A 23,603-nucleotide genomic window follows, 5' to 3' on the forward strand; every position below is an offset into this window, starting at 1 on the left:
GGTTGAAATGCCCCAGTTGTTGGCTTCTGTTAAACTGCTTGCTTGCTTTACTTCCCTTTACAAGTGCCACCGAGGATGTAGGTTTTCTGTGTTCTTTGTCCTTTTAAAAGCTCCCTGTATAATGCACTTGAGGCTGTTCTGTGAGAATAGTTTCTCCCCAGGATGACTATAGATTCTCAGTCTGACACTGCGCACTGAGTGGACTTTTGATCTTTACAACAACAGGGGCTTAGTTCCCTGTACACCAGTCTCGCCTGCTGTATGACCTCAGAATGGCTGTATAATAGTCCAGATCTATGTATGGTTATGCATGTACTTCCCCAAATGCATGCTTACTCAGGACTAGAGGAGGCCCACCTCTTACTCACCTTTGGGCTGCCCCATCAGCAGACAGGAGAGCTTCCCTTCTTGTTCCAATGAAGTAAATTGCCTTTTAAGGTTCATCAAACAAAAATTGCCTCAGAACTCAGTATTTACCCTGTAGACAAATTCAAAGTTTTTTTTTTTGTTCTTTTTTTTTGGAGCCAGGGACTGAACCCAGGGCCTTGCGCTTCCACTGAGCTAAATCCCCAACCCCAAATTCAAAGTTTTAAAAGTAACAAAATTGTGGGGTGTGTGTGAAATGACTAAGGTAACACCATCTTGTCCTTTTGTTTCTGCCGGGCCATTTCTCAGCCTTTCACCCCTAGCAGCCACATTTACCTTGGCAGTGCCTTGGGAACTATCTATGATCCAGACTGTGGTCCAAACAGACTATGTAGTATCTGGGAAATACCACTGAGCTTTACAAAGAAAGCAGATGTTACTAGGCCATACCAAATCCCTCACTAATGTAACTGTCTGTAAACACTGATGCAAATGTGGATTTGTCTTTAAAACACTGGTCCCCTCACCAAGGCATTTTCAGAGGTATGAGCCTGCTCTTGGTTTGGCTATTAATAAAAGGACTAAAAACCTTGATTGGCTTAATTGGGGTGGCTGTTGATAACTATCTTGTGTGGATCATTTCAGGTTATGTAACAGATGGTTCCCATCACTGTGTCTGTCCTAAAGGGAACAGAGCTCTGGTGTAGCTGTTCTTCCAGCTGCTCAGCCAAAGATCTGACTGCTTCCCTTTGTGGTTTTCTCTCATTCTCTGAATCTGTGGTGGTTTGAGTGTAAATGGCCCCAATAGCCTTATAGATTCAAATCCTTGGTCCCCAGGGAGTGGCAGTATTTGAAAGGATTAGAAACTCATTCCAAGCTCAGAATTTCTCTTCCTGTTGCCTGAGGATCCGGATGTAGAGCTCTCTGCTACTTCTCCAGTACCACATCTGCCTGCATACCATAAGCTTCCCACCCTGATGACAATGGACTAAACCTCTGAACTGTACACCAACTCCAACTTAATATTTTTCTTCATAAGAGTTGCCATGGTCATGGTGTCTCTTCACAGCAGTGGAAACACTGTCCAAATCACTATCAGCTCCAGCTCCTGTTCATGTGACTTCAATACACATCCGGTTTCTGACCACTTCTCTTTACCTCTACCACTATGGTGCTAGACGGATTCCCAACTATCTCTTTCCTGGCTCACTGGAGCTAAGTTAGATCAGGGTAGAAAAAACAGACATATGGCCCATGAAGATTTTGGAGCCAGGTGTAGCAAGGCTGGAGGCTGCAAAGGCTGCCTCAGCCTCCTGCAGGACTATCCTTTGCCTGCTGACATTTCTAGTACATCAACATGTCCTAGCTGGATGCTTTGTTGCATGTTGGAAGGAAGAGTGATGGCACAGGGAAAAGCTGGAAATAAGCATGGCAGAGAAGATGAATGGAGGAAAGACACACAAGGCTCTGGGTCTAATGAACCTAGGGGCTTGCAGGGACTGCTGTGCTAATGATATTATACTCAGGTAAAGGATACTAATCATGGCAATCCTCAGCCATGGGGGTATAGCTCATGGGTAGAGCATTTGACTGCAGATCAAGAGGTCCCTGGTTCAAATCCAGGTGCCTCCTATTGGTATCTCTTGATTTGATTGATTCAGGGCTCTCCTCACTTAGAATGTCTTCAGTTATTCCCAATCTCACTTTGTCAGCCTGTCTCTCATCTGCTCCACTGAGAAGTAACAGGTTCACATATGCCAGACTCTTCCCCCTCTCATTGACCATACTTTGAGCTTTGTGACATTTCCTCTCCTCTTTCAGTACTGAGACACTTCCTGTTCTCTCCTTCAAGCTTGGTTGGTTGTATCTATCACAGACAACCTGAAGACAGAAACCTAGTAATTAAATACAAAAAATCTATTGGGAAGAATAATTATGGTAAGAAAGAAGAGTATAAGCTTCAAAGAAAAAGACAACGTGTTCTGCAGGATAAGGGTTCAAGCAAGTTCAAAGTTGGAAGGGAGTCCTCTCCAAAGTCCTGCTCACACTGGGGAAAGAGTTTTTGTTTGCTTTTAATTATTATTTTTGGGAGGACATTAACATACAAAGTGATGGGTTTCATTATGCATCGGCATACATGGGTCATTATACTGCTTTCATCCCCGCACCCTACTGCCTTCCACTGTGTTCCCATCTCCCCACTACTCAGTTGTACCTCCTGCCTTCTTATCATATGTGTTCCATTGCCCTCTCCATTGAGATGCCCTCCTCACTTCTTATGATCCCATTTTTAGTGTTCTCTCTGTGTCTCTGACTCTGTCTCTTCACACACACACACACACACACACACACACACACACACACTTTTAAACAAGGTTCTCTGGAAAATATCATCCTGAGTGAGGTAACCCAATCACAGAAAAACACGCATGATATGCACTCATTGATAAGTGGATATTAGCCCAAATGCTCGAATTACCCTAGATGCACAGAACACATGAAACTCAAGAAGGATGACCAAAATGTGAATGTTTCACTCCTTCTTTAAAAGGGGAGCAAGAATACCCTTGGGAGAGGATAGGGAGGCAAAGTTTAGAACAGAGGCTGAAGGAACACCCATTCAGAGCCTGCCCCACATGTGGCCCATACATATACAGCCACCAAACTAGATAAGATGGATGAAGCAAAGAAGTGCAGGCTGACAGGAACAGGATGTAGATCTCTCCTGAGAGACACAGCCAGAATACAGCAAATACATAGGCGAATGCCAGCAGCAAACCACTGAACTGAGAACGGGACCCCCGTTGAAGGAATCAGAGAAAGGACTGAAAGAGCTTGAAGGGGCTTGAGACCCCATATGAATAACAATGACAACCAACCAGAGCTCCCAGGGACTAAGCCACTACCCAAAGACTATACATGGACTGCCCCTAGGCTCTGACCTCATAGGTAGCAATAAGTAGCCTAGTAAGGGCACCAGTGGAAGGGGAAGCCCTTGGTTCTGCCAAGGCTGGACCCCCAGGGAACGTGATTCTTGGGGGGAGGGCAGCAATGGGGGGAGGAATGGGAGGGGAACACCCATATAGAAGGGGGGGTATTAGGGGGATGTTGGCATGGAAACCGAGAAAGGGAATAACATTTGAAATGTAAATAAGAAATACCCAATTTAATAAAGATGGAAAAAAAGAAAAAATAAAAGAAAGAAAAATAAAAAATAGTAATTTAAGTTATAAATATAAAAAATTTGAATTTTTTTTAAAAAAAAAACCAAGGTTCTCTAAGCCTGAACCATGAAGTATTTATCTTTTGGAGTTTGCCTTGTTTTGCTTAACATGATTTCCATGTACATGACTTTCCTGCAAATGTCATGATTTTGTTCATTCTACATAGGTGAGTAAAATTCCACAGTCTTCTTATCCATTCCCATCAATCTGGGAAAGGGTATTAATAGATTACTAGCCATTCTTGGTTACAGTTTCAAGGCAAGCAGACAGTAGCCCTGTATAGATTACATGAATCATGAGGATGTGAGGTCAGGGGTTACCAGGGGCTACAGTGTTTCCCAGAAACAGTCCAGGCAGCAAGGGCATCAGTGGACCAGGCTAAGTCTGTAGGCAGAGGGTGGTTCCAAGACTGGCTAGGGCTGTGAGGTCTCCAAGGGCCAGACTTCCTTCTCTGGACAGAGAAGCACCAGCCGAAGTGACATTGCACTATTGAGCAACCATCCAGAATCAGGGAAGCAGGCATACTTGGGAAAGCATAAAGCTACCTCTGTTCCTGACCTCCTTGCAGGAACCCCTAGAGACAACTGTCCAATCATGTTTCCTCAAAACAGGTTCCTTATGGCAGAGTAAATAAGGAGGGTAGATTGACAGCTGAGAATCACAGACTGATAGTGGCTGAAGTAGGACTCGTTTGCTTTGGTCAGTGGGTGTGCAAAGATGTGATATAGGCAGGACATGAGGCCAGTTGGTAAGACTGCTGTCTGGCACTTCCATGATGAGCATGACATGTGCTTGTCCTATGGTCCTATGGTACCTTTTTAGCTGGACCTTAGAAGGAGCACACATGGTCACACCTGAGCATAGGTGGTAGTGAGGAGCCAAGGCCAATTGAACCAGAAACTTGAATCTATGAAAGTAGTTGGAGCCAAAATGGAGTCATCTATGCCAAATATTAATGAAACAGAATGAGGAGGCCATGAAAGAGGGTTTGTCACACATATTCATGCCTGTGACTAAAAGTACAACAAAGACTTTCTGAATCTACAACCCTGCATAAAGCCCACTGAAATCTTACACAGGAAATTCCTCTGGGTGGATGCCTGTCCAGAGTCTATTGTCGAACAGTGGACAGACACCACCCCATTGCCACCCCTGATCCTTGGGTAATTGTCTCAAATAGTACACGAAATCTCATTTTTCTCCTGCTCATCTGGGTGTGCCTATGGGTTCTCAGAGCCTGTGTGTCCTGGATTCTGATTTCTCTTGTGTTCCCGAACAAACTCATTTCTCTGTAGAGCCTCTCTCCATGTCACCATTTTTGGTTGACAAAAAGTCCAGTCTAGACCATTCATTTCACATTCCAACTGCAGGCTCACAGGCACTGTGACAGATGGCTGTATTTTGTGACACTAGACTTTCTGTGGCTTGTTACGCAACATCACTGTGAGTAAGACTTCCCAGTGCTGAAATGGGTATTTGGAGGGGTTCTTGCTGGGACAGATCCCAAATCCATGGTCTCTGTGTGTAGCAAGCAATCTGTTCCGTCAGCTGCAGGGATGGTAGGAGCCACTGCCAAGGGCAGGGAGACAGCAGCCTGGGAAAGCCTGGGAAGCAGAAAGTGTCCTTGATGGCGCAGAGCAGGGGAGGGATGGTGGGTAAATGTTCAGTGTGTGAGCTCCTTGATGTAGGCTGCATCTGACCTGAGTTCAGATGAGAACTGCCTAGCTTTATAAGCAGCATTTAAAGGTGGTGTGGATTACTCAGAAATTGCAGAGTTGGGAAAGTAAGATTGATCTGTCTGAGACTATGATACCAGTTTAAGAAGAAGGAAATTCAATGCCTTTTATAGACACAACCTCAGGGGAAAAGCCAACTCGACCATGTGGCTTAAAAGCCCTTTTACCAGGACCACTGATATCACCAAGGTGGTGCCAGCTAAATAACTCTTGTTGGCAATGAGTGTTCCTCAGAAGATGAAGGGCGTGGTCCCACAGGAACCTGATGTGCCCAAAATTTACAACCAAGCCAGAGAAAAGCAGTATCAAAAAGGAGTGTGGAGGGGTTGGGGATTTAGCTCAGTGGTAGAGTGCTTGCCTAGCAAGCACAAGGCCCTGGCTTCGGTCCCCAGCTCCAAAAAAAAAAAAAAAAAAAAAAAAAAAAAAAAAAAAAAAAAAAGAGTGTGGAGATGGCTGTTTAGAATGAAACCAATTTCATAAGCAACCCATGATTTTCTTGAGGGCTTCTATTAGCAGGCTTCTGTGTTGCTGCGTCCAAATATCTGAGGGAAGCATTTTAAAGGAGGAAATGTTTATTTTGCTTGTGCTTTCTGCTGCTGTTGCAGGGGTGGAAAGCATGGGCAGAGCAGATACGGTGGTGGGCAGAGGACAGGAGCACAGGAAGGTTCCAGGGTAAATGACAATGCTCAGGGCATGGCTTGTGACCTACTTCTTACTGTGAGGTCTCACCACCTGTGTTTCAGCACTAGCTCCATCCTATGATGAGTTCATGGAGGCACGAATCCTTCCTTCTGTCATGATCCCTGGAGACCACTTCCTGGTCATCCTCAGAGCTGGCTTAACTAATCTCCTGGTATTTTTCTACCCCTTCAAGCTGACAATTAAGATCCAGCAGCACGGGTTGTATTCACAGAAGTGTGACAAACTAAACAAAAGAGACCAAGAACACAAGAGATGCAAAACGGCCTCGGAGTCAGTAGCACTCTACAGGCGGGAGCAGCTGAAGGGACCGCTCAGCCATCGTAAAGCATGTAGTTTTTGACAACCTTTTCAGAAATAGCAAAGAAACATGGTGGATTTTCAATGAGGAGCCAAATGTCTTCCTGAACAATGACAGAAGCTGCTTCAGTGGCATGGCCAGAGCCTAATGAGGGAATAACCTGAACCCCAGGGTTCTCACCTATTGGTCTGGGTCTCCTAGTTTGGAGGTTAATTTGTTATGGCATATGGTTGAGGGAAGGTTGGAAAACACTGAAAGTGGCATATAAAAGAGGAGTCACTGTGAGGAAGTGATAACTGGGACCACGTCCACCTATAGCTAACTCTCCATGGCTGTGTACACTTCCGGTGTTGTTCAGTCTGTATGCACAAATGTTTTGCAGTCTTTTCTGATACATCCTCTATATTTGGGGTCCAGGATGGACAGAAATTTTGTCTTTTAACTTCACAGAATTTTAAATCAAGAAATTCCACCAAGCCTTATTATAGTCCATGATCCTGGACCTTGACTGGATAAGGCTTTGGGAGAGCTGGCCTCAGGTCTTTACTTACATCCCTTTCCAGATCTTCCCAGAGAGAGGACATACTTCCTAGCCATTGGCTAGGGCTCAGTCCTGAGACCAGCTTTTACCAGGAGGAGGTCGCATGTGATACAGAAGAGCCTGGAAACCTGTTCACTAGTTTGACATTCTCAACTGATTTCTGCCTTTTTCACAGAGGTGTTTTCTTGCCAGCTGTTTGTTCTCCACCAGGGACCCCAGAATGAACACATAAGAAGTAGGCTGAGCCAGATCACAGAGATAGAAAGAAATTAAATCCATAGATGGACCCACAGCTTGAGACAGAGCTGACTAAGCACAGTCTGGACCCACTGATGGACATCTGCCCTACTAACTATGGAAATGGAAATAATGCTTATCACTGTGTGGGGCTCAACTTTGGAATGATTCGTTAGATAGCATTGTTGTGGAGGTGGCAGACAACCTCAGCCATGGTTCCCATGCCTGCCCCTTCCCAACACCCATCAAGTTCTGACAGAGAGGCAGATAAAGCACCAATATATTGAATTCAGAATGTGTAGATGATGTAGAAAGAAGATGCTGATCCAAGTGAGAGACATCATCGGAATGTAGTGGTGAATTCTTCGCTGGAGGGAGAGTATCTAGGCAGCTGTGACAGGTTATCCTAGCCTATCAACGAGTAAGAATTGCGTACACTGTGGAAACCTTGGATATAGTAACACAGGTATTATTATTACTTGGATATGAATATTTCCTGAAAGGCTCCTGTGTTTAAGATTTAAATCAGAATCCAGCGAGGTTCAGAGGTGTGGTTTTAGGGAAGTGACTCCACCATAAGAAATCTCCATCAATGATTAATCTATTAATGGACCATATTCTCATGCATTATCTGTGTGTCGTGTGTGTGTGCATGTGTGTGTGCGATTGTGTCCTCTTGAAGGAAGTAAATCACTGGCATAGAGCCTGGAAAGATATTCTATATGCCCTGCCTCTTCCTGCCTCTGTCTTTCCCCACTTCCTGGCTGTCATGAGCTTGATGACTCTACTCTGTCACACCCTCTCTGCTATTATTCTCTGACTCATGACAGGCTGCACAGACAGGGCCAAGTGATGTTGTCCTGAAACCTCTGAAATCTGAACCAAAGTGCCTCTACCTTCCTCTTACATAATCTCTTTCAGATATGTCACAACAACACAACATAAGATGACTAGTCAGTGGAATAAATTGAGGAGAAATACTGGCCAGTAAAGGGTTAAAGCTCTGCTGATTCAGAGAATCTGGGATTCTCTCCTGGTACTCACTCTGTTGCCAAACCTAAAATTCTCCAGTTTCCTCCTATATGGTGGTAAGGATTGAACCTAGAACTCTCCACATACTAGACAAGCACCATACCCCTGAGCTATACCTCCAACCCTAAAATGTCCTTTTCTTTCTTTACTAGGCCCTCTGATCATCGCTCTTAGGACTTGTTTCAGTTTTCTCTGTTGACATCAAGACACGGTTGTCATGAGAAAGGGTTCTCTTCCTAATGGTTGTGTGTATTTTTAAAAAGGACTTACTTATTTTTATTTTAAGAATATGAGTATTTGCCTGCACGTATGTCTCTGTGGATCAAGAGTGTACCTGGTTACTGTGAAGGTTAGAAGGGTGTCAAATACCTGAAAACTGGCATCCCAGACAATTATGAGTTGTCTGTTGATGCTGGAAACCAAACCTGGGTCCTCTTCTAGAGCGGTTAGTGCTCTGCACTGCTGATCCATCTCTTGAGCTCTGAGTGTATATTTTTAAACACTCATAACTCACTGGTTGCTTTTAGGAGGGATGTGCTAAATCAGAGGTCATGCAGCCTGGCTGAATCCTCTCTCATTAGCAGCACTTGGAACCACCAGGAACCTTGACACTGGTGTGGAGGAATCCCAATCCCCTCCTAGCATCTACCTAATAAATTCCGTGATCTTAAGTGACAGAATTTGCACCACCATGTGATTCCAAATGGCGCACAGGTGAACGAACATCGGTGAAGCTCAGCTCATCTGCCATCTGTGATCGAGGGACGTAATGCTGGGTTTAGACTAGATGATGTAACTGTGGAAAGGACTAGAATGAGGACAGAATCCAGGAACTGGGGAAAGGGTAACCAATTGGAGTGACCCAGCACTGTTGAAGGTAGTGGTGGCAGGCCACCGTGTATCCACTCAACTCCCTGAACTAAGCTCAGAAGTGAAGCATGCTCATCGCAGCATTGCATGTTTCTGAATAAGCGCTTAGCAGACCACTCCTGAGTCCAATTCCCACACTCCCTACACCAGTTATTTGCTCAAAAAAACCATGGTGTTAAGAACAGACTTCCCTTGACCTCCTGAGCCCATGTATGCTGAATCTTCCTACAAGAGTGGAAGAGAGGATAAATGGGTATATAGTTCTTCCCTGGATTGAAGAACAGTCCCTGGAAGAGGAAGGGAAGACACTTCCAAGGCCCATGAAAGTCACAAGACCCACCCACCCCCAGGTCCTATAAGAGGGAAGGGAGGTCTTCAGTGGTGCAGCTACCTGCAAGTATATGTGGGCATTCTTTGCTTGGAAAGTTGTTTTCCAGCCTTTCACTCTGAGGTAGTGTCTGTCTTTGTCTCTGAGGTGTGTTTCCTGTAGGCAGCAGAATGCAGGGTCCTCGTTGCGTATCCAGTTTGTTAATCTATGTCTTTTTATTGGGGAGTTGAGGCCATTGATGTTGAGAGATATTAAGGAATAGTGATTATTGCTTCCTGTTATATTCATATTTGGATGTGACTTTCCAAGCAAATGGTCAGAAGAAGCAAGCTGGAGTAGCCATTCTAATATCAAATAAAATCAATTTTCAACTAAAAGTCATCAAAAAAGATAAGGAAGGACACTTCATATTCATCAAAGGAAAAATCCACCAAGATGAACTCTCAATCCTAAATATCTATGCTCCAAGTACAAGGGGACCTACATACATAAAAGAAACCTTACTAAAGCTCAAAACACACATTGCACCTCACACAATAATAGTGGGAGATTTCAACACCCCACTCTCATCAATGGACAGATCATGGAAACAGAAATTAAACAGAGATGTAGACAGACTAAGAGAAGTCATGAGTCAAATGGACTTAACGGATATTTATAGAACATTCTATCCTAAAGCAAAAGGATATACCTTCTTCTCAGCTCCTCATGGTACTTTCTCCAAAATTTGACCATATAATTGGTCAAAAAACGGGCCTCAACAGGTACAGAAAGATAGAAATAATCCCATGCATGCTATCAGACCACCACGGCCTAAAACTGGTCTTCAATAACAATCAAGGAAGAATGCCCACATATACTTGGAAATTGAACAATGCTCTACTCAATGATAACCTGGTCAAGGAAGAAATAAAGAAAGAAATTAAAAACTTTTTAGAATTTAATGAAAATGAAGGTACAACATACCCAAACTTATGGGACACAATGAAAGCTGTGCTAAGAGGAAAACTCATAGCGCTGAGTGCCTGCAGAAAGAAACAGGAAAGAGCATATGTCAGCAGCTTGACAGCACACCTAAAAGCTCTAGAACAAAAAGAAGCAAATACACCCAGGAGGAGTAGAAGGCAGGAAATAATCAAACTCAGAGCTGAAATCAACCAAGTAGAAACAAAAAGGACCATAGAAAGAATCAACAGAACCAAAAGTTGGTTCTTTGAGAAAATCAACAAGATAGATAAACCCTTAGCCAGACTAACGAGAGGACACAGAGAGTGTGTCCAAATTAGCAAAATCAGAAATGAAAAGGGAGACATAACTACAGATTCAGAGGAAATTAAAAAAATCATCAAATCTTACTATAAAAACCTATATTCAACAAAACTTGAAAATCTTCAGGAAATGGACAATTTCCTAGACAGATACCAGGTACCGAAGTTAAATCAGGAACAGATAAACCAGTTAAACAACCCCATAACTCCTAAGGAAATAGAAGCAGTCATTAAAGGTCTCCCAACCAAAAAGAGCCCAGGTCCAGACAGGTTTAGTGCAGAATTCTATCAAACCTTCATAGAAGACCTTATACCAATATTATCCAAACTATTCCACAAAATTGAAACAGATGGATCACTACCGAATACCTTCTACGAAGCCACAATTACTCTTATACCTAAACCACACAAAGACACAACAAAGAAAGAGAACTTCAGACCAATTTCCCTTATGAATATCGACGCAAAAATACTCAACAAAATTCTGGCAAACCGAATCCAAGAGCACATCAAAACAATCATCCACCATGACCAAGTAGGCTTCATCCCAGGCATGCAGGGATGGTTTAATATACGGAAAACCATCAACGTGATCCATTATATAAACAAACTGAAAGAACAAAACCACATGATCATTTCATTAGACGCTGAGAAAGCATTTGACAAAATTCAACACCCCTTCATGATAAAAGTCCTGGAAAGAATAGGAATTCAAGGCCCATACCTGAACATAGTAAAAGCCATATACAGCAAACCAGTTGCTAACATTAAACTAAATGGAGAGAAACTTGAAGCAATCCCACTAAAATCAGGGACTAGACAAGGCTGCCCACTCTCTCCCTACTTATTCAATATAGTTCCTGAAGTTCTAGCCAGAGCAATCAGACAACAAATGGAGGTCAAGGGGATACAGATCGGAAAAGAAGAAGTCAAAATATCACTATTTGCAGATGATATGATAGTATATTTAAGTGATCCCAAAAGTTCCACCAGAGAACTACTAAAGCTGATAGACAACTTCAGCAAAGTGGCTGGGTATAAAATTAACTCAAATAAATCAGTTGCCTTCCTCTATACAAAAGAGAAACAAGCCGAGAAAGAAATTAGGGAAACGACACCCTTCATAATAGACCCAAATAATATAAAGTACCTCGGTGTGACTTTAACCAAGCAAGTAAAAGATCTGTACAATAAGAACTTCAAGACACTGAAGAAGGAAATTGAAGAAGACCTTAGAAGATGGAAAGATCTCCCATGCTCATGGATTGGCAGGATTAATATAGTAAAAATGGCCATTTTACCAAAAGCAATCTACAGATTCAATGCAATCCCCATCAAAATACCAATCCAATTCTTCAAAGAGTTAGACAGAACAATTTGCAAATTCATCTGGAATAACAAAAAACCCAGGATAGCTAAAGCTATCCTCAACAATAAAAGGACTTCAGGGGGAATCACTATCCCTGAACTCAAGCAGTATTACAGAGCAATAGTGATAAAAACTGCATGGTATTGGTACAGAGACAGACAGATAGACCAATGGAATAGAATTGAAGACCCAGAAATGAACCCACACACCTATGGTCACTTGATTTTTGACAAAGGAGCCCAAACCATCAAATGGAAAAAAGATAGCATTTTCAGCAAATGGTGCTGGTTCAACTGGAGGTCAACATGTAGAAGAATGCAGATCGATCCATGCTTATCACCCTGTACAAAGCTTAAGTCCAAGTGGATCAAGGACCTCCATATCAAACCAGACACACTCAAACTAATAGAAGAAAAACTAGGGAAGCATCTGGAACACATGGGCACTGGAAAAAATTTCCTAAACAAAACACCAATGGCTTACGCTCTAAGATCAAGAATTGACAAATGGGATCTCATAAAACTGCAAAGCTTCTGTAAGGCAAAGGACACTGTGGTTAGGACAAAACGGCAACCAACAGATTGGGAAAAGATCTTTACCAATCCTACAACAGATAGAGGCCTTATATCCAAAATATACAAAAAACTCAAGAAGTTAGACCGCAGGGAAACAAATAACCCTATTAAAAAATGGGGTTCAGAGCTAAACAAAGAATTCACAGCTGAGGAATGCCAAATCGCTGAGAAACACCTAAAGAAATGTTCAACATCTTTAGTCATAAGGGAAATGCAAATCAAAACAACCCTGAGATTTCACCTCACACCAGTGAGAATGGCTATGATCAAAAACTCAGGGGACAACAGATGCTGGCGAGGATGTGGAGAAAGAGGAACACTCCTCCATTGTTGGTGGGATTGCAAACTGGTACAACCATTCTGGAAATCAGTCTGGAGGATCCTCAGAAAATTGGACATTGAACTGCCTGAGGATCCAGCTATACCTCTCTTGGGCACATACCCAAAAGATGCCCCAACATATAAAAAAGACACGTGCTCCACTATGTTCATTGCAGCCTTATTTATAATAGCCAGAAGCTGGAAAGAACCCAGATACCCTCCAACAGAGGAATGGATACAGAAAATGTGGTACATCTACACAATGGAATATTACTCAGCTATCAAAAACAACGAGTTTATGAAATTCGTAGGCAAATGGTTGGAACTGGAAAACATCATCCTGAGTGAGCTAACCCAATCACAGAAAGACATACATGGTATGCACTCATTGATAAGTGGCTATTAGCCCAAATGCTTGAATTACCCTAGATGCCTAGAACAAATGAAACTCAAGACGGATGATCAAAATGTGAATGCTTCACTCCTTCTTTAAAAGGGGAACAAGAATACCCTTGGCAGGGAAGAGAGAGGCAAAGATTAAAACAGAGACTGAAGGAACTCCCATTCAGAGTCTGCCCCACATGTGGCCCATACATATATAGCCACCCAATTAGACAAGATGGATGAAGCAAAGAAGTGCAGGCCGACAGGAGCCGGATGTAGATCTCTCCTGAGAGACACAGCCAGAATACAGCAAATACAGAGGCGAATGCCAGCAGCAAACCACTGAACTGAGAATAGGACCCCCGTTGAAGGAATCAGAGAAAGAACTGGAAGAGCTTGAAGGGGCTCGAGACCCCATATGTACAACAATGCTAAGCAACCAGAGCTTCCAGGACTAAGCCACTACCTAAAGACTATACATGGACTGACCCTGGACTCTGACCTCATAGGTAGCAATGAATATCCTAGTAGAGCACCAGTGGAAGGGGAAGCCCTGGGTCCTGCTAAGAGTGAACCCCCAGTGAACTAGACTGGTGGGGGGAGGGCGGCAATGGGGGGAGGGTTGGGAGGGGAACACCCATAAGGAAGGGGAGGGGGGAGGGGGATGTTTGCCCGGATACCGGGAAAGGGAATAACACTCGAAATGTATATAAGAAATACTCAAGTTAATTAAAAAAAAAAAAAAAGAAGAAGCAAACTCAAGACCAGATCATTGAGTTAAGCCAAAGAGAGGAAGACTCAAGTCTTGAGGCAGAGATTTTTAATACCAGCCTACACCAGCTTCTGGGTGCTCCTAGTGCTGAGCTGTAAGCAGGAGAATAAATGTGTGCTGTTGATGCAGCTGAAGTTGGGGTGACTGTTGTGGAAGTGCTGGCTACTGCAACCATGATTCCTACACCTGGTACCCAACTGGGTGCATCAGGGACTGACTATGGGGAAGAGGAGATTTTAGTATCCAAAGAATTCAGAATATGTATACAGAGTATAAGTGAAATTCTCAGACATAGGAGGGACCACTGGGGCATAGGATAGCAAACTCTAAGTTGGAAATAGCATGTTCTATCAGTCCCTGTTCTATTCCTGTGAAGAGACACCACACCCAAAGCATCTCTTATGAAAGCAAGTATTTAATTGGGGGCTGGCTTACCATTTCAGAGGGTGGTTGGTCCATTATCATAATGGCAGGGAACATAGCAGCTCACAGGTAGGCATGGCCCTAGAGAAGTAGTTGAGGGTTGTAACTTGATTGAGAGAGAGAGAGAGAGAGAGAGAGAGAGAGAGAGAGAGAGAGAGAAACAGAGAGAGAAACAGAGACAGAGACAGAGAGGTCTGGGTTTTCAAAACCTCAAAGTTCACCTCCAGTGCCACACCTCCTCCAACAAGGTCACACCCCCTAGTCCTTCCAGTTCATTAGCTGTGGGCTAAACATGCAAATGTATGAGCCTGTGGGGGCCATTCTCATTCAAACCACTGCACGTGTCTAAACAGTTGGAATTGGTTGATCGATTTTTATAGTGTAAGAATGAGAAAACGTATAGTACATTAGAGAGTCAAGAATAGACATAGACAAAAAAATCCCTAAGGATGTGTGACACCAGAGTGAGTCAGAGAACAGTAGAACTTTTAAAGTAGACAAGACTCCAGAAAGAAAGTAGAGAGCAAGACTTTAGCTCTGAACAGTAGTTCTCCAAACCAAGTCTCCACAAAGTCCTGAGGAGGAGGCCAGGATGCTGGCTAGGAACTACCTCTATAAGTGTAACAGTCTTCCAGACCTTCTATGGTGATAGAACCCTTCAGGCCATAAAATTCAGCATGCAGGCAGCAACCCCCTGCCAAAACAAAACCAAAGGTCTAACCCATCAAAGCCCACAGTTATGGAAAAGAATGTGTGTTGGTTCCAATATGTTGGCCCAGAGAGTGGTACTATTAGGAGGCACAGCCTTGTTGGAGTAGGTGCGGCCTTTTGGAGGAAGTGTGTCACTGTGGGGGTGAGCTTTGAGACCCTCCTCCAAGCCACATGGGAGACAGTCTGTTTCTGGCTTCTTTTAGATGATGCTATAGAACTCTCAGCTCCTCCCACACCCATACCTTCCATGCTCCTGCCTTGATGATAATGGACTGAACCTCTGAACATATGAGACAGCCCCAATTAAATGTTTTCCTTATAAGAGTTGTCTTGGTGATGATGTCTATTTACAGCAGTAAAACCCTAACTAAAACTCTAAATGTAATAAGCTTGCTTGTTGGCTTCTATAGTTCTGCTTCTGGCCAACTGTTCTTGTTAACTAAAGTATGTCAACCTAGGACATGTTTTTTGTGCTTAAAAGCTCACCTTGAGAGAGGCTTGAGGCCATACTGAGATCCTGTACACCCAGTGTAGTCACTGGCTGGCTAATAAAGACTTCTATTGCCTTAAACCAATATTCAAGTGGTCTTTTCTTGTGGATATCCCAAAACATAAGAGCTGTGATGGGTCTATGGAAAGGACAGTGTAAGTTCAAGGTTAAATAGAGGCCTATCATAAAGAGGTCAGTCCACTGTGACTATCTGACTAAAAGTGAGGAAGCTTCACAATGCATGTGAGTCCTTGTGTGTTCAAAGCACAGCACAGTGATGTGAATCCCAACAATTAAAACAGGTAGAGTGTGAGTCAGATGAGAGTGTCTGAAGCTTTCTGAAAATGGAAAATAAGAGAGGAAGAAGGAGAGAGGAAGGAAGCCAGGGATCCTCTGCCCTGGGCTGTTTGGGGGCAAAGGTCCTTTACCATAAATGTGGATTCTGTGTGTGTTCTGGTCACTAATCAGGTGTTTTGTTTGGGCATGATTATAACAATTGCCATTTTTTCTACATGTGCACAACAGAAGGAAGCAGATTAAATCACTAGTTGCAAACTGTCAATGAGTCAGAGGCATCCACTGAGCTTGTCTAAGATACAGGTCATCCTCCTAGAGAGTCTTGTTTAGTTCTTAGGTAGGAGTTAAGACATGAGTTTTCTCTAGCCCTGCCCCCATTTATCTCCAGATTTCAGTTGAGTATCCAAACCTCTACATCTGAGTCTTATAGGCAAGTCTGAAAGATAGGTCTAGCACAGAGCTCAGGACTTAATGCCCCTGTCTAAACTGGGAACTAGGTCAGGATGATGATTGCCAGGAGGAAGTGGCAGTTAGATGGACAAAGACAGCCCAGGGTTGGGTATCCTAGGAGGAAGCAGATAATGGCAAAAGACTGGCAAGTATGAATGCCAGATGGTGAGTCAGGGAGTGGTCATGAAGGTTTAGAATGTTTATTAGACCTATATAAGCAGGTGGGGGTATAGCTCAGGGGTAGAGCATTTGACTGCAGATCAAGAGGTCCCCGGTTCAAATCCGGGTGCCCCCTATTTTTTCCCCATGAACACTGAGTGAGTTGTATGCTTTTCAGGAGAGTCCCAGTCTTTCGAAACTTTGTCATTTTTGTAGGGCTAAGGCTAGTTTTCATTGGCTCAATTCTGGTGGAGGCAGTCTTGCCTCTGGTTAAGGAAGACAACAGTGACAGATGTTTGAACTGGGCACATTGATCATGACTGAACAGAGAAAACAGAATTGACAGTGTGTGAATTGTGAACTTTGTATGCTTACACAGAGACATACTGAGAAATGCTTGTGCAGTTTTGGGGTAGAAAAGGGAAGAATACAGGCTAGAGACTTGGAAGAGGCAACATGGTAGGCAGAATCTGAGGAATGTGTGAAATCAAATTTCCTCCTCCTTGCAGACATCACTCTTTCTTCCCAGGCCTTTCTTTACCGGATACAGGAGGAACATCTGCTTTACAGTGGCAAATGGACCTTGCTTAAAGTCTTCCAATGGAAAGTCGGGTACCAACAAAAACCTGCCTTCACAACACTATTTGCATTGGCATATTATGGCCTCAATGACTGGCAGCATGATTTATTTAGCACAATGGATAGTACCCAAGCTTCTCAGTGATGTGCCTTGAAATAAGGCTGTGAGTGTTGAGTAAGCTACATAAAGAGGTGGAGAGATTTGGAGAGATCCTGGAGTTGGCTGACCCAGGCACCAGGCTAGATGCTGAAGCCAGTGTTTATTGTATCATTCTGATGGGCAATAAGGCTGGCTGAAGTCCTGGTCCCATGTTTCCTTAGGTCTTATTTCTTTTCCTGCATCATCTTGAGGTCTCTGCCATCCTTCCAATGATGATCTTCCATGTTACTTATCCACAGATAGGCTTTTATTTAAACAAAGGGCTGCTGCTGGAATCGTTTGGTAACAAGAACGATTCTCAGAAAAGTACATGAAGTGAGGCTGGTCGACCTCATGGGACCCAAAGATCATAAAGATCCATATGTTTACTCCAAAAAGGCCCTGCCTCCTAATGCTGCCCAAACAGTTCCACTAACTGGGGACCAAGCATTCAAATACAAAAGGCTTATTATTTTTCAAACCACCACAATTCAGTAGACTCCAGGGGTGGAATGAACACTCCCAGATCTTCCAGAACACAGTGAATGGCACTAGCCCTCAGTTTCCATAGACCACTATGCAGTTTCCAGAGAGTACCGGCAGTGCCTGCAGATTCAGTACAGATATGCTCGAATGTCACATTGCATGCCCTGGTCCTCATGAGATAAAACATGGAGCCCTTTCTGGCCAAAATGTGAAGACTCGCTGGCCTCCAGTTACTACAGATGAGAAGCAGCCAAAAGGTAGAGCAAAGGCTGATCTCAGCTAGCTGGCTTCTGTGTCAGTGGCATCTATAATTTCCCTGGTTTTCTTGCTGAAAATAGGTTAGTGGTTAAGAAAGAATTGAACTTGAGGGATGGCAATGTGGAGCTACGAGAGCACTGGGACAACTTAGATATTAATCACATCAATAGCTCTACATAATCTATCAGCCAATCATGGTTAAGTCTTGTCCTCACAGTCTGAAGACTGACTCCTTTAGTCATTTACCTGGAAAATCAGTCCTGAACAAAGGAAATGTCTTCCTTGTCCCTGTATTCACAGCATTGTCCGAGACTGACACGTGACAAGCTCCATGTTTGCCCAGTGAATGAATGACCAAGTGAAATAGGAACACCTTCTCAAAGCCTTGGAGTTTGGACACGGCTCTTCTGTGTTCAGTGTCAAGTTACTTTGAAGACCAGGATAAACTGCTCTTGTCCTGACCAGTGTGTGACTTTAAGGACTCTTACGGTGAGGTATCTTTTCCAGGTGCAAGGCTAGTGCCTCCACCAGACTCTGAAGTATGGGGCACTGAGTGGGACAGGTTAAAGCTGAAAATAAGGGAAGGCAAGCGGTAGTGGAGAGTGAGGCCACAGTGGAATATAAACCCATGCAGTGCCATGGTTAAAGAGATACTAACAAGAAGTTATATATAAGTGGGGGGATAGCTCAGGGGTAGAGCCTTTGACTGCAGATCAAGAGGTCCCTGGTTCAAATCCAGGTGCCCCCTACCTTTTGTCACTGAATTGTTTTCCTTGTAGGTCAGAAGTCCTGGAAAAGAATGATGAAGCACATCAAACTCTAATCCACAGTAGAAGCACAGACCTGATGTCACTCAGGTGACTTAATGCACCTGTTAGAGGTTGTAAGACATGGATCCTTGCTTCTGCTAGCCCTCAGATTTTACTCTGGGGTTGTTGGAAAGCTCCTCCAAAATGCTGGTGATCCATAGATGAGGCTGGTCATTTCTTCTCCTGCCTCCTAAGCTGGAGCATCATGTCCCTTGCAATGGAGTGGCTCCCAGGTTTCTAATTCCACCATGCCAGGCTGTAGGTCAGAGGCCCTGGACCTTGGGTCTGTATCCTAAGTCTGGCGCTCCTTCCCTGGGCTGCTGCAGATTACTAGCCACATGCACTTATGCCTTGCCTTATCCAGATCTTGGAATAGGGGAAGAACAGGATTCTAGGAGGCTCTCTAGGACAAAAGCCCAGAGTGAGGTAGTGATGGAAGTCACTTAGGGGTTCTTAGAGGATTGACCTGAACTTCTTGGTCTCTTCTCTACACCCTACATGATAACAGGTTAAGAATCATGGGCAAAGGGGTTGGGGATTTAGCTCAGTGGTAGAGCACTTGCCTAGCAAGCGCAAGGCCCTGGGTTCAGTCCCCAGCTCCGAAAAAAAAAAATCATGGGCAAGAAAAGAAAACCAGAGTCATACCCTCAGATCAATAGCTAGAAACAAGAAGACCTGAATTAAAGTATGATCTGTCTTTAAATGCTCATCTTATTATCTAATGACAACCTAAGGATTCTGCTAATGCCTTGTGTTCTCGATATGCAGTAATCCACAGCTGCAGACATTATGGGAGCATCTGCAGACTTGCAGATGAATGTGAGGCATGGCTGTTCTACTGGGACATCATCATAGTTTCAAATTAGGGAGATTCTGATCACAGAGGGCATACCTGTGTGGGAATAAAGATTGACAGGCCCCATCTCATAGCTCTAGCATCTGAGATGGGGCAAGGACATTTTGGTGGTGGTGGTTTTTCTGTTTTGTTTTTAACAAGATCTTCCCATGATCCCAGTGGAACTGGGAGCCTCCAAGTTTGTTTGATGCCCCATAGTATAGACTTCAAAAAAGGTTGTGATTATGAGACATGTTGAAACATACACACCCTATTAAAAGCAGGGTTGGGAATGAATCCCAGTTTGGGCTCTCTCCACCAGCCCAGCCTAGAACCTCAATACGACCTGCTGGCTACATCTGGTCTTCAGTCTCTAAAGCTCGTTGAGCTGGGTCTTATGAAATGGCCCTAAAGACTGAGTTTATTTAATACTAGCCCCATTATACCTCAAAGGAGACAGGCAGGCAGGCAGCAGGCAGGCAGACACACACGCACGTGCACACACACACACACACACACACACACACACACACACACACACACGCACATGCAGAGCCCTGGATTTGAATTATGAACCTCCTGACCTGTAGTTAATGTTCCTTCATCAAGCTGAAGCCCACTTCAAGCAAGCTCTGTCGTTGGTGCTGTTTAACCACTGTGGGCATCTTCTGGGAACCTTTAGTTCAGTTTATCGATGGTTAGAGCCCATGTTGTGACCTACCCTCTGCATGCAAACCGCTCCTCTTCCAGTCACCAGCTGCCTCCTGACCATTCAGTTGGACAGGGGAGGCCTCCTGTGTCCTGCCTAGTGTATACTCTTCCTGTATCCAGCAGGGAGCAGTACACTAGCTTCGGAGTCATCTCCTGTTAGCATGGCATGACTTCCCTGCTGTTCCCATCCTGGACTCTTTTCACTCCACTGTCACCTTTTAGACTAGTGGCTGGAATTTTGCTCTTTTATCCATTTTCTAGTTTTTTCTTTTCTTTATACCAAGGCCAGATTCTTGGCACTGGTCTTCCTGGGCTGAACTTGTGAGGAACCTGAAGCCAAGCCTGGTAACCAATCTCAGGAGATCTCATTTTAGCAAGTCAGCACACTTGGAAGAATAGAGATTGGGTTGCCTTAGGATCCAAATGAAATTCCCAAGGGGTTTTCAACTGAGAAGAACCCGCCTCTACTGCTAAATGTTTACCTAGACCCCTCAAACCACAGGTTTAATACGTATCTTACCCTCAAGGTGTACCTGGAGGTTACCACAGCCTCACTGTTGCAAAATTCCAAGGTCAAGTTCAAACTCATATAACAGAGGTCCTGATGTTTTAGAAAGTCACACATCAGGTCTTGCACTGGTAGATGGAAGAGAGATGCTGGCCATTTTGTAAGAGGTTCAGCTTGCTGGATAGTCATATAGAACATCAAGCCCTGGCCACAAGACAGGGAGGAACACAGGGACAAATATAGGACAAGGCCCTTCTGGGTCTGTTCCTTACTGAGCTATTCTTGCCTACCTCTTGTCTCTGAGAATTAGAATGTTGGGGGTAGCGAGGAGAGCTGACTCAGGGGCTAAAAAGACACAATTACTAGGGGGCACCTGGATTTGAACCAGGGACCTCTTGATCTGCAGTCAAATGCTCTACCCCTGAGCTATGCCCCCTTCCTGCCATACCTTGGAATTAGCACTAATAACCAGGTAGCCCTCTAACTAAGACTACTAAGTACTGTAGTTCCTATTTGATCTTAGGCTCCCTTTGGTCTCTGGTAGATTTCTTTATTTGGCTGCAAGTTCCTCCTTCTCTGATCTTTCAGGAGATTCTCCCCAAACCTCCTTTTATCTTATTTCATGTTTTTCTTCCTTAGTACTGTCTGATATTCCCATAGAGAACCAGTAAATGGAATTTCAGATTTTTTTTTAATCGGTTTTCTTACCCCATCCTATGGCTAATTTGTGGCCTTAGCTGAATTTCCACAGACCTGCTCAACATCAGAACAGGTATTTGGCCAGAAAGGGGCCAGAAAGACTGGTCCCTTTCAAGAGGACATCACCATCCTTGGCTGTAAAGAACAAGCTGTATGGCCCCTGAGATACAGTACTCTTGTGAGTACTCTTCTGGCAAAACTCTGGCTCCATAGCAGGACAAAAATTGCTAGAAGATCTGTGCCTGCACCAAGCAGACATAGAATGACAATATGTCTGACCTCCTCTGTGTTGATGATAGTCCTTCGTTCCAGTGTTTCTGTGCTGTCCTCCTGTGTCTTCCTTTAGGAATGGGAATGTTTACTCTGTGCCATGGTATGGCAGAAGTACATAATGTATATTTGATTTACAGCCAAGAGTTTGTCTTGGTCTCAGAAGTGATTTTGGACTTGTGGGGCCTGTTAAGATTGCGAGGACTCTTGCCGTTGGACTGAATGTTCTTTATATTATTACCTGACCACAAGCCCAAGGGAGGCAGGGGCAGAAATTCAGGGTTCTGTGCGTACAGCATAGGTTTTAACATTTGGTCCTCAGATGGTGGACCTGTTCTGGAAGTTTGTGAGACTTGGATACGCATGCCCTAGATGGCAGTCACAGGCCACCAGATGGTGGCTTGAAGGTTAGAGTCTGTCCCCACCGCTAAGTCCACTCTTTATGCTTTCTGCTTCTGGATTTTTTTTCTGATGTTCCTGCTGCCATCAACTCTACCATGCCTTCCTCAGTGTGATGGACCAAAACAATGGGCCCAAATAAATCTCTCCTTCCTAAGTTGTACTTTGTCACAGTACTAAGGAAAACATTGAATAAGCATTCATTATAATTACGCCCACCATTTGCTGGTTCTAGAAAAGTCTAGAATGTTTATCATGGTAGCTACTAAAATGGAGAACTTGAAATTCACATTTTTTTAAAGAAGAGAAAAACCTAGATACAAATAGGGGACTTGTGGCTTTGAACCAGCTACCTCTTGATGTGCAGACAAATGCTCTGCCCATGATCCACACACACACCTGCTACTATAAAGTTTAATTAATATATTTCACTTCTAAAACCACTCTCAGTTCCTTTGTAAACAGTACTGCCACTTTAAGATAGTTGCTTGGCAAAGCTTCCAGGCCTGAGTCAGAAGAAACTCATTAGCCTGTTCCCAGAAGCCTTGCCATCTGTAGCCTTCAGTCATTAGGGCCAGGGAGCAGCCTGGAGAGACAGCTGCTAAAAGGCCCTGGGTCAGGACTGAACCATAGAAATTCAGACAGTGAAGCCTACCCAGGAATTCACACATGGGAACAAATGACTCCTCTCACCATTTGCATTACCCTCTAATGAGGAATTTATCTATTTTCTTTTACCATGTCCTGAAATTTTAAGTAAAATTTTAAATTAAAAAGTGACGAACTAATTCAGTTGGTGGAGGAAATCAAAAGACCAAGTAGCATTCAGTTAGTGGCCCAGTTAATGCCGACTGCTATTAACCAGATTTAGGCTAAACTGCAGAGTGGAAGATGAGATAGACAAAGCAACCATGCTCATTAAAGAGGTTAGCACCACTGAAAAGAAGGCAGACTGTCAGGGTGACCAACCACTTCCTGATTGGATGTACAGCCTGCTCCACAGGAGGGAATTCTGGTACTTAAAACTTGACCAAGAGTCCCTGGCTGAGAGTGTCAAAAGTCCTAGGGGTTAACCTACCATGAGGTTGTGCTGTCAAGTTGCCTTCTAAATACTTATGTCTATACTTTGGTTGCAGAAGACCTTTGCCTTTTTCCACCTGCAGTGGGCACCCATTATTGCAGATATCCATACTGGTCAAAGTGCTGAGAATAAGAATTTAGAGCGCTTGGCCCTAAGTGGTACATCTACCTCAGCATCACACTCCCCAGGGCTCAGGGAGCATTATGGAAGAGGGGACAGACAGGACGTAAGAGCTGGAGGATGGGAGGATGCTGAGATGTGCTGTCTTCTGGGTAT

The 23,603-nt window shown here is 43.9% G+C and overlaps 4 non-coding genes across 4 annotated transcripts; 3 read left to right on the plus strand and 1 right to left on the minus strand.

The window, feature by feature from the left end:
• The first annotated feature begins 1,926 nt into the window (after window positions 1-1,926).
• Trnac-gca9 (transfer RNA cysteine (anticodon GCA) 9) lies at window positions 1,927-1,998 on the plus strand. Its single transcript has one exon. It is a non-coding gene; the product is annotated as a tRNA-Cys (tRNA).
• Window positions 1,999-16,617: 14,619 nt separating this feature from the next.
• Trnac-gca10 (transfer RNA cysteine (anticodon GCA) 10) lies at window positions 16,618-16,689 on the plus strand. The gene has a single exon. It is a non-coding gene; the product is annotated as a tRNA-Cys (tRNA).
• Window positions 16,690-18,691: 2,002 nt separating this feature from the next.
• Window positions 18,692-18,763, plus strand: Trnac-gca11 (transfer RNA cysteine (anticodon GCA) 11). Its single transcript has one exon. It is a non-coding gene; the product is annotated as a tRNA-Cys (tRNA).
• Window positions 18,764-21,242: 2,479 nt separating this feature from the next.
• Trnac-gca12 (transfer RNA cysteine (anticodon GCA) 12) lies at window positions 21,243-21,314 on the minus strand. Its single transcript has one exon. It is a non-coding gene; the product is annotated as a tRNA-Cys (tRNA).
• Between the last annotated feature and the right edge of the window lie 2,289 nt (window positions 21,315-23,603).

This window comes from Rattus norvegicus, chromosome 4, assembly GCF_036323735.1.
Source record: "Rattus norvegicus strain BN/NHsdMcwi chromosome 4, GRCr8, whole genome shotgun sequence".
Lineage (NCBI taxonomy): Eukaryota > Metazoa > Chordata > Mammalia > Rodentia > Muridae > Rattus > Rattus norvegicus.